This window comes from Montipora capricornis, chromosome 5, assembly GCF_036669925.1.
Source record: "Montipora capricornis isolate CH-2021 chromosome 5, ASM3666992v2, whole genome shotgun sequence".
NCBI classification, from domain to species: Eukaryota; Metazoa; Cnidaria; class Anthozoa; order Scleractinia; family Acroporidae; genus Montipora; species Montipora capricornis.
Genome location: NC_090887.1, coordinates 7,898,241 through 7,908,240, shown reverse-complemented (window position 1 = coordinate 7,908,240; position 10,000 = coordinate 7,898,241). Strand labels below are relative to the sequence as shown.

Here is a 10,000-nt window from a genome sequence, read left to right as displayed (position 1 = left end):
GTTCGCAATGCTTGATTGTGAAACAGCTTTCACCGTCAAATTCATGACATCGTTGGTTACCCCGCGCGACTTTATCATCACGTGAACAGTGGCACTGGTATTTATTTGAAGAATGAGACTGAAGGGCATCACGTAACTAATTAACTCGGATGTTCTGGTTACGTGAAACGAAAAGGAACCTTCGGAACCGAGGTTGGTGAGCGTAAAAGGGACCTTGGTTTTCTCTCCAGGATTCAGGAACACACTTGTGCTGTTCGGTCTGGCGCTAAGCGACACAATATCAGGTACAAGGCTGACAGAACATGTGCCTATGTTTCCCACGAGGTCAAGTCCGACGAAACGAACTCTTGGGTAGCAACAATTTGATGTGAAAGATGCTGGTACGGATGTGTTCTTTGCTCCCTGGTTGAATGCTCCGACTGAAATGGAAGAATTATGTGGTTGTGAGTTTGAAAGGCAGCATACACCTGAATCTGATTGTCTACCTCACAGAAAAGTTTAACTCGTGAAAACAGTTGAGGCAGACACCAAAACGAAATTGCATTTCAACCATGTCCGTTGCGAAATGAGAATAGGGACTTTATGATCTACAACGCAGTCGTCAAAGACAACGTCGCAGCTTAAGCAACGACAACGACGACGGCAACGAGATCATCATCTTAAAATATATATTCGCGTTATTTTAATCGCTTCGTGACTATTTCAACCTTTTTTATATAGCAAGGGTGTGGAAGTTCCTAAAAAATGATACTGGTCGGAACGGCACTTAATTTAGGGGAGAAAATGAAAATTTATCCTCAAGTGCTGACGTCCTCCATAAAACCTCAAATTTGTCAATTTCACGTTGTAGTTTTGCTGACGACGGCAAAGAAATGTACAAAAGCGAAAAACGCACGTGCAGGGCGTACAAAGCTATTTTTTTTTGCAACCTAAATATGCAAATTTGTGACGTTCTTGTTGCCGTCGCCGCGTTGTCGTTTAAGCTCCCTAATATCATCGGATAAAATAGCAAAACAAATCCTGTTATCAACGACGTCAAATCATTCTCTATTTTTACTCTGAAAATGCTTGTACAAATTTATTTTTAAAATACTTCTCCCACATTGTACGAAGCGAACGAAATGGACTAATCGCGAAAAACTTACGATGTTGCAAAGTTCTATTTTGAAGTGACATTTCGTCGACGTCATAGATCTTTTAAAGTCACTAGTACTGGAACTGAAACGCGTGCGCAGAATTGCAAATAGACATCAAGTTCTTGAAGAGCTGAAAAGTCTGACAGCAGACAAAATTCTATTCTTGAGGATTGACATTTTTGTAAAGAGGTTTATCCTGGTCACCCTCTACTATCGATCACTGTAAAATGTTTAGAAACACAGCAACATTTTAGCACTAAAATCTGCAGAAATATCTTTGCCTGAACTTTCCAATTTGGAGACCAGCGGCCGGTTGCTCGAAGGGCGGTTGCTCGAAGCCCGTTTAGCGCTAACCGTTGGTTAAGAAGTATCAAAACCAATAGGTTTCCATGGTATTTAACGCTGGTTAGCGCTAACCATGATTAGAGCAACCCGGGTCCGAGTTAGCCGTCAAACATGACAGTACATCATTCTTGAGTGGGGCTGGACATAATAATGATTTGACCACTTTGACCTTCGACCCAGCAGCTTAAGTTGCAGTCAGGCACTACATGAAGATTGAATCATTTTACACCAGCCCTTACCATTAAGAGTCCCATTAAGGTTGTCTCGAGTTGTTATCGAGAATAAACCTTCTCCAGCATCATTGAACGTGACATTCGCGTTCCACATGCTCGACACACACTCGGGTCTGCCGTATACTCTGGCACACTCTCCAGTCTGGTTTACGATGGTACAAGTTGGAGGAGAGAGGTCTGGGTTCTGTAAATTGAAAAGATCGTGAAGTTAATTTATCGGTATGTAACTCTTAAGCCAAACATAAAAAAGAGGGTGATAACACAAGATTGTTTTTATAAGAATTTTGTGTGCTGTCTCTGCAGGTCACTTACTTAACTCTATCCATATTCTGAGTTGTCGGGGGCACTCACTCATTCAGTCCCTCGTTGCTTTCCTATCTCCCTCCTTCCCCCACTCACTCAGCCCCGCAACAAATCACTCACCCACGCACTCACTCGCGCTCACTCACTCACTCACTCACTCAATGACACAGTGTCTCACTTTACTAATTCACTCCACAGGCAGACCATCCTGTGCAAGGCCAAATTCGAAGACCAGAAAATAACGACAAACAGCGAGAGTAATGTTCTACTCATCAATAAGCTGGTTCACAGCGATTCATGATGAAACAATTTATTGATCTTCTATGGGTAGAATAAAAGAGTTGCCGTGAAGAACAAAAAATGCATTTTATGCTCTTTTCCGTGTCAAGGTAAGACTCTTTCAACATGGAAAAACAAATGCTTTTTTTACTAAAAGTAGTTACCTTTGATGCAACAGTTACATAAAAGACCATGAAATTAACCACTTGAGAAAAGCTAGAATCCTGAGACGCAAATACAGTAACGGTGGTTGTCAACCCGTATGAAGCGTCACCAGGGGCAGACAAGCGAACTCGAAGGACAACAGTGTCGTTTTTTCCTAAAGTGTAGCTCGTGGGAGTGATGCTTTCAAAATACTTCAAGTCATCTGATGCTGTAAAATATAACGTTTGATTATCCGCTGAGATTTCTACGTTGACACTAACTTCTATGAATTCTCCCGGAAAAATTGTGTTTGAATTGCTTGCATTGTCGACGTTCAGGGAAAGTTTCACATCTCCAAGAGTGAACAATGTTGGTTTTATGCGTTGAAAAATTGCTCCACTCTCGTCTTTTCCTGTTACTTTGAGTCGAAATCTCTCTACCGTGGGAGTAAAGGTGACGAAATAAGAATCCTGGTAATAGCCTTGTCCCTGAGTGATGTTAAATGTCTCGAGGCTTGTTCCATCAATTCCCACAAGTGTCAAATTGCTGGCTGTTTTCATTTGTCGACCCACGAAATCTAATATGAGCAGCAAGGTCTGGCCTGCAAAAGGAGGAGAGGCAAAGATCATTAGAAAACAATGAGCTAGTTATGCTAGAAAGATGAAGCCTACAAAAAAAAAAGATTCTCGGATCTTTCAAGTGTGGCAGATCTTTCGGAAAAAGGTAATTGTGTGCTGAGATGCCTCCTAGTTAAATTAGTTCCCACCAGAAATTTCAGACATCTTGAACCGCAAAAATTTGTTCCCGCAAACCACAAAAAATCGCCAATCCGCAAAATAAAACTCCCGCAAAATTTTCATGCCCCACGGTATGTCCTTCGAATATAATAAAATAATAATAATAATAATAATAATAATAATAAAAATAATAATAATAATAATAATAATAATAATAATAATAATAATAATAACAATTATTATTATTATTATTATTATTATTTATCAATATTATTATTATTGTTGTTAGTATTATCATTGAATATATCTTATATTACTCATCATAAAGACGAGTTCTTTTCTTTTTATCTGAAAACGATCTCGTATTTTTGAAGCCAACTCAGCCATTAAGTATCAGGACATGCACAGCTAATAGCTATTTTTCCTTTGCCTCTTCCCGTGACACCCCGCACACCGCAACCCATCCTCCCAGTTTCAATCTTCTCTTTCCACAAAACACGTAAATAGCGACTGGGTATGAGTCTGAGCTCCCTAATGGCCGTCTTTATACTAGAGACGTATAATCCGTCCAGACGAATTATGCGTCTCTCATGTTATCCGTCTAGTGTAAAGACGGGACGAACTATATGAGACGCATAATTCATCTGGGACGAACTTGGGCAAACATTTTTTCTGCGTCTGTTAAAGTCGTCTAGTATAAAGACGGGCACAAGACGCATAATTTGTCTGGACGAAGAATCTATTTCAGCACGTCTTCGAAGATGCACTAAACTGGATACTTCGTCCAGACGCATAATGTGTCTTGTGCCCGTCTTTATACTTGGCGAATTTAACAGACGCAGAAAAAATGTTTGCCCAAGTTCGTCCCAGACGATTTATGCGTCTCTACTATAAAAACGGCCAATAACAGTGAGCGGGAGCAACCTCACCTCTCAAAGGATTTCCAACAACCCGCCGAGAAGTCCCTCTTTCCAAGTCTTCAACCTCTAGCAATTCGTACGTGAAGTCAATAGAACTAAAACCAGATACTTGTAGTGTGTAAGGTCCAGTACAGGAAACAATCAGCTTGAGCGATCCAGAGACCAAGCTGGTAACTTCCAAAATAACGAGTTTATTTGAAGAGGATAATACCTTCTTTTGTAATGTTGAATTCCCTGCCAAGAAATTGAATCAAAAAGCGTAACTACTCCACTCCAATAATAATAATAATAATAATAATAATAATAATAATAATAATAATAATAATAATAATAATAATAATAATAATAATAATAATCGAAATTATTTACAAATTTTAAAAACTAAATTATATGTTCACGATAGAAAACTATTTACGATATGTGAATAATTTATAAATTGGAAAAAGACAATTAAGCATTACTAAAGAAAAACAAATTTTAAAAAAAGCTAATAATAGTAATAATAATTTAAAATAATGATCTAAAACATATTGGTCTAAAAACGTATTCTACTACTACTACTACTACTACTACTACTACTACTAATAATAATAATAATAATAATAATAATAATAATAATAATAATAACAATAATAATAATAACTGCCCACAAAATCCTCTTACAAGCGCCCGCATTTGAGGCTCGAATTCGGCGAAATTAAGGATATGCCCGTGCACGAATATAGACTCTGCCCGCAAAGTACTAACAACCCCCCCGTATTTTGAAGCCCATTTTCAAAAAAACCCACCCATACTCAGTGCACGAATGTCTTACAAGTTCCTCGACCTCGCGCCATATTGCTTACCCCCCACCCCCACGATTCCATGTGAAAAACGCAATCAACTTTTTAGATATGGGTATAGATTGTGTGACTCTTACGAGAATGAGTTATTTCTTGATCCGTTTTTAACATTTGATCGACACATGGACGTGTGCCCCCAATTTTACCCAAGACCCCTACGCTCATGGCTCACTCGGGAATAACCCAATCGCATTTACTGTTTGGCGAGATATGAAGACTGCATGACCTGTCGATCAACACGTTGACATGTAATTGACAGTGTATACGAACTTGCATATTTTTTTTCCATCTACAGATCGACGGCAGTTCAACTTCACTTGCTGTGAAAATGTGTTTTACGGGTGAGCAAAGGCCATCTTCGGCCACTCGTCTCGATTTCCTTCTGATGGATTCTATAGATTTTAATTGGCTAACTGACGACATAAAATGCGCGGTCAACTCGCCTGCAGTGCATCGATGTCACCCACAACGACAGCGAGAATCTATCGCGATATGTACCACAAACCTCCGAGTCATATTACTGAACACGCGATCAATACACCTTAGACTTCGTACATGTGATACGAACAGAATTACCTACGTGTCGTGCTTATAAATTTAACAACAGAATCGCCGGTTGGTGTCCATAAATCAAACGAACGCGCCTCTGTAATCAGGCGCAGTCATTGCCCTGGTTGGTTTGGTGGCATGGGCTTTACATCCACTGGGTTAGACAATACAAATTCACAGTGTTTATGCGTATTATCGCCAAATCGACGTCACGCGAAAACACTCTATATGTACTTTTAGATAACTTTTAGCCATTGTTACCTTGCATCTGGCTTTGTCGCCCTAGCCAGACTCGGTTTCTTGTAAGGCATGTATCAAAGTCGTTTTCTCTCAAGCTGCATGAGCACCGGATAGCTTCGCCACTTTATGGTGTTCCTTTATGGTGTGAGCTTGTCTTTTAATTCAAGGATGTAATGCCACCAAACCAATCTGGGCAATGACTCGACGAGTTGGTGTAGGAAACGTCCTATAAAATCTAAATTGATTCCATACCTCTTTTCTTGTAAGAATTATGTTTCAAAGTTGGTCCATTTTTGCGGATACGTGTCCAGGCAATACGACAGCTCCTTATATGCAAATATGTCGTATGCGAATACTCCGTTTGCGGTATAACACATTTCTGTTTGTGGAACCACATCTCCTACCCTTGGTGCCAGAGGTTCGATTTTTCTTTCGTGAGAAGCGAGGGGTTACAACGGAGAGGTGAAAAATAAAAACCTTTGGTCACAATACACAGTAAATTCTGGATTTTTCGGAGATTTTAGAATGGAAACCTGTTCAGGAATTTCATCAAGAGTGAGGATCAAGAGTGTTTGTGGTCCTGCCAACTGGATGCGGCAAATCTTTGATATTTCAACTTTTGTCGAAAGTTTGTTCGTATTTCAGGGGCACCCAACGAGAATATAGTTCAAAACCACTTAAACATAGCATTGTTAAAAGTATTTTAGTATTTAAACGGTAGATATAGGCATATTTTCATCTGTTCGGATTTCCTAGCTGAAAGTCTAGCGGATCCGAAAATTATAGGGGTAAAAACTTACCTTTTCGAAAATTTCAGCCAGAATAAAGGCTCCCGAAAATTCTAGGTGACCTTTTAGAGTAAAAATCAGTTAAAAAAGGGCAATTATACCATTTTTCAGATGATCGAAAATCCTAGGAGAGGCAGGCAAGCAATTCTAGATCTCAAATCGTCTTCCGAAGAGATATTTTCTGAAAATTGACGTTGGGTGCCCCTGGTATTTGCATGATCGTGCATTCATCGTAGTCGTTATTTGAACCTTGAATGCCTTGATTGATTCGCATATCCTAGAGCTGAAACAAAATCCGAAAACCGTGAACACTAGAAATACTACGATTCTCAGTTGACAAAGTTTCAGCGTTAAAGTTACCATCGTTTCCAAGAGTAACTTTTGGGGCCTTGACGTCATGAGCGATGAGCCCGCCAAACTCTACAAATGGCAACGGTTAAATTCAAACTGGCGACCGTTACCAGTTAAATGACGTCAAATCCCGAAAAGTTACCCTTGGAAACGAAAAACGTTGCCCGTGACAACATGGTACCTTTAGGCGCGTTTACACGAGAGCGGAAAAATGGCACGGTTCCGATAAAAAGTAGTCTCCTTTGCATGCGTGATGCGTTTTCCACACCGGGTTGGTGTTGGCGTGAGTCAGCTTGCTTTTACTGTTGAAAAGTTAAAGTAGCCTTGTGTGGATGGGAAACCTCTGTATGTCCAAAAATTGCATTCTCTGTTCGAAGTGAATACATTACCTGGGAAAAAAGCACGATTTTTTTTTAAACGAACGCTTATCCCCAATTTTTTTTTCTCTATTAATTACCTTGTGCCGCCTCGACTTCTAATACAGGAGCGTCAGCTGCTGTAAAAACAAGAATCAAGCTTTGTAGTGTGGTGTCGATGTCAACGAAATAATTTTCTCTGTTAAAAGATTGGGCACGAGACTCCTTGACCTTTAATAGCTCGACCTCTCTCAGAACTTCAGACGAGTTGGTTACGTTTCCGGGATCAATCAACTTGACAACGTCAGCCACTCCGCTCTTGCTAGTTTCCAGGACTTGTCCTCCTGTCCTCTGTAGCGAGTAACTGGTACACGTTTTGCTCCTCTGAGCTTCTCCTAACACGATGGAGATTTCTTAAAAACTTTGACCCCTGCACTTGACGCTTTTTACGCCGACCGCATCGACCAGTGATGACAAAATGGATTTTGACCTTCTTTTCAATGGCCAGGGACAAGACCTCATTTCTTCGATCCTCGTCTTTAGCGTCAGCATCGGAGAAGTAATAGATTATGCTCTCAGGAAGGCAGTGGAGTAAGGCCTGGTAAAGACCAGTCATACCAAGTTCTGGACAGTCGCCACCGCCACTTGCTCTTAAACTGTTTACTGCGTCAATCACTTCTTGCGCATCACTTGTCACTGTTACAGGACCCACTCCTGTTGTACAACAAATGTAAACACATGAGCTTTATATGGTCGTGTGATCATGTGCTATATTCAACCTCGTTACCAGGTCTCTCTTCTCTGCCGCCTTTGTCTCTCCTTGACCACAAAGGAGGCAGAGAAGGGAGACCCTGGGAACTAGGTTGTACTATATCACCTAACCCTTGTTTGACATCTGGGGATTTGTAGTGGGTGTGGTAAAACGGGCTCGCTGTGCCTCCCCCTACCTCCGTTACTTCACGAGTAATCAAACTAAACCCATAAGGATCCTTTGATGTCTCAACGATAGAATTAGGACCTCAAGTTTCTCCGGAATAAACCTCATTCCAAAATGGCCGCCATTTTAGTATTCTTTCTTTGCTTTGAAAATTGGCCCTTTGGCCTCGCTTTGAGACGTTAAGTTCAAAGACATTTAACCGTGAACGAGGCCAAAAGGGCAAATTTGTAATCAAACAAAAGAACACAAAAATGGCGGCCATTTTTCAATAAGGTGTATGAGGTTAAATAGATTGGTGTCAAGTTTTTTTAAACAAATTTTCCAATGCTTGCGTTTTATAAAGGACAATTTCACCCTGTTTAAAATCACTGCAAACGCAAAATACTCTAGGGTAACAGTGTTCGAAATAAGCGGTCGACCGAGACGACCAGAAAGTTTACCAGGACACCAGTTTTTGGTTAAAAAAAGGCCTGTTGCTCAAGGAAAAAGTAATGGACAACCCAGCTAAAAATAGAAAATGCTCGACCTGAATTACTTGTACGCTTTCTATTGTCGATGTCCGATAGTAGTGTGATGTTAATAACAATTGATTTGCCGCAGCTGAGCATTTTCCAGTGTTTTGAATATTGCAAGAGCCAATAACGATATTTCTCGTTAAGTAACCCATTGTTATTCGAGCGGTTTTCAATTGAGTGTCGTAAAAACAAACCAAAGGAAATTGCTGTAGCCAATCACAACAGATCAAAACAATACAATGAGCCAATCAGAATTCGAAGCACTTACATGTAACCGACATAAAGAGCGGGAAAATACAGGCGTGCAAGTCGTGATTGGTTTTGGTTTTGATTTTCGTTGGTTAAAAAAGTGGCTCCAATTTGCTGGTCAATCACAGAGAAAAGCAATGTAAAACCAAAGCGAACGCAATATACTTTCGAAACTCATTTGAAAACCGTTCTAATATGCCAACCAACCATATGTCAGCTGGCTGTTGAAACAAGAGCTTTTTTTCAACACTATTGTAAAAGCTATTCTCCCTTGATTCAGTGTTGTAAAAGCTCATAACCCTTGGGAGATTCAGCATGCCCAGTGTTGGCATTCAGGATCACTTCATTTTGTAAAAGCCAGTTGCCGAGCGGAGATAGATAGATGCTCCCCTTTCGTAATATAAATTTACTCGGGAAATGGTTGACTCATCAAGGAATTAGAACTTTGGCAACAGTGAGCGTGCAGAATCTCCCAAGGGAGTCGTTCTATAAATAGATCTACTCGGGAAAGGGTTGACTCTTTTAGGTCAAGTATGGAAGATAGAGGCTCCACTTGACGAGCTCCTGAAACTGTCAAGTTATCGTTTCAATATGAATTTGCGTCTTGCATCTGTTTGAGAGGCAGTTGCTTTCATTTAACTCACCAGGATCATTGAATGGCACAAGAACGTATGTGAAGGAGGCGTCTCCATTTTGCAAAGTTCTGGAAACGAAATCCACGGACACACTCTTCACTTCACTGATTTCATCTGGTTTGGATAACAAAGAATTTAAACATGAGCGTTAAAGCAGTCAAAAAATATGTCTCCTCCACTAAGGGGTCAAAATTCCCCTTCATTAACCATGGACCTGGGAGTGAAAATTAACAGATTTACTCTGTCTAACGCCAGACGATTTTACTTGTCACATGGTTAAGTCAAATGGGGGCAGCGCATGCGCAAAACTATAAAGCACAAAACAGATTTACTCCATGTGTATACCTAACTCTTTGTCGTTACTTTTGCGAGTCTTTGCGTTTTTACATTTTCTCAGGGGCGTAGGCAGGATTTTTCATTGGGAGGGGGGTCCTGAATGAG

The 10,000-nt window shown here is 40.3% G+C and overlaps 1 pseudogene; it reads right to left on the bottom strand.

The window, feature by feature from the left end:
- LOC138050177 (von Willebrand factor A domain-containing protein 7-like) overlaps positions 1-10,000 on the bottom strand; it is a 20,726-nt pseudogene that overhangs the window by 4,287 nt on the left and 6,439 nt on the right.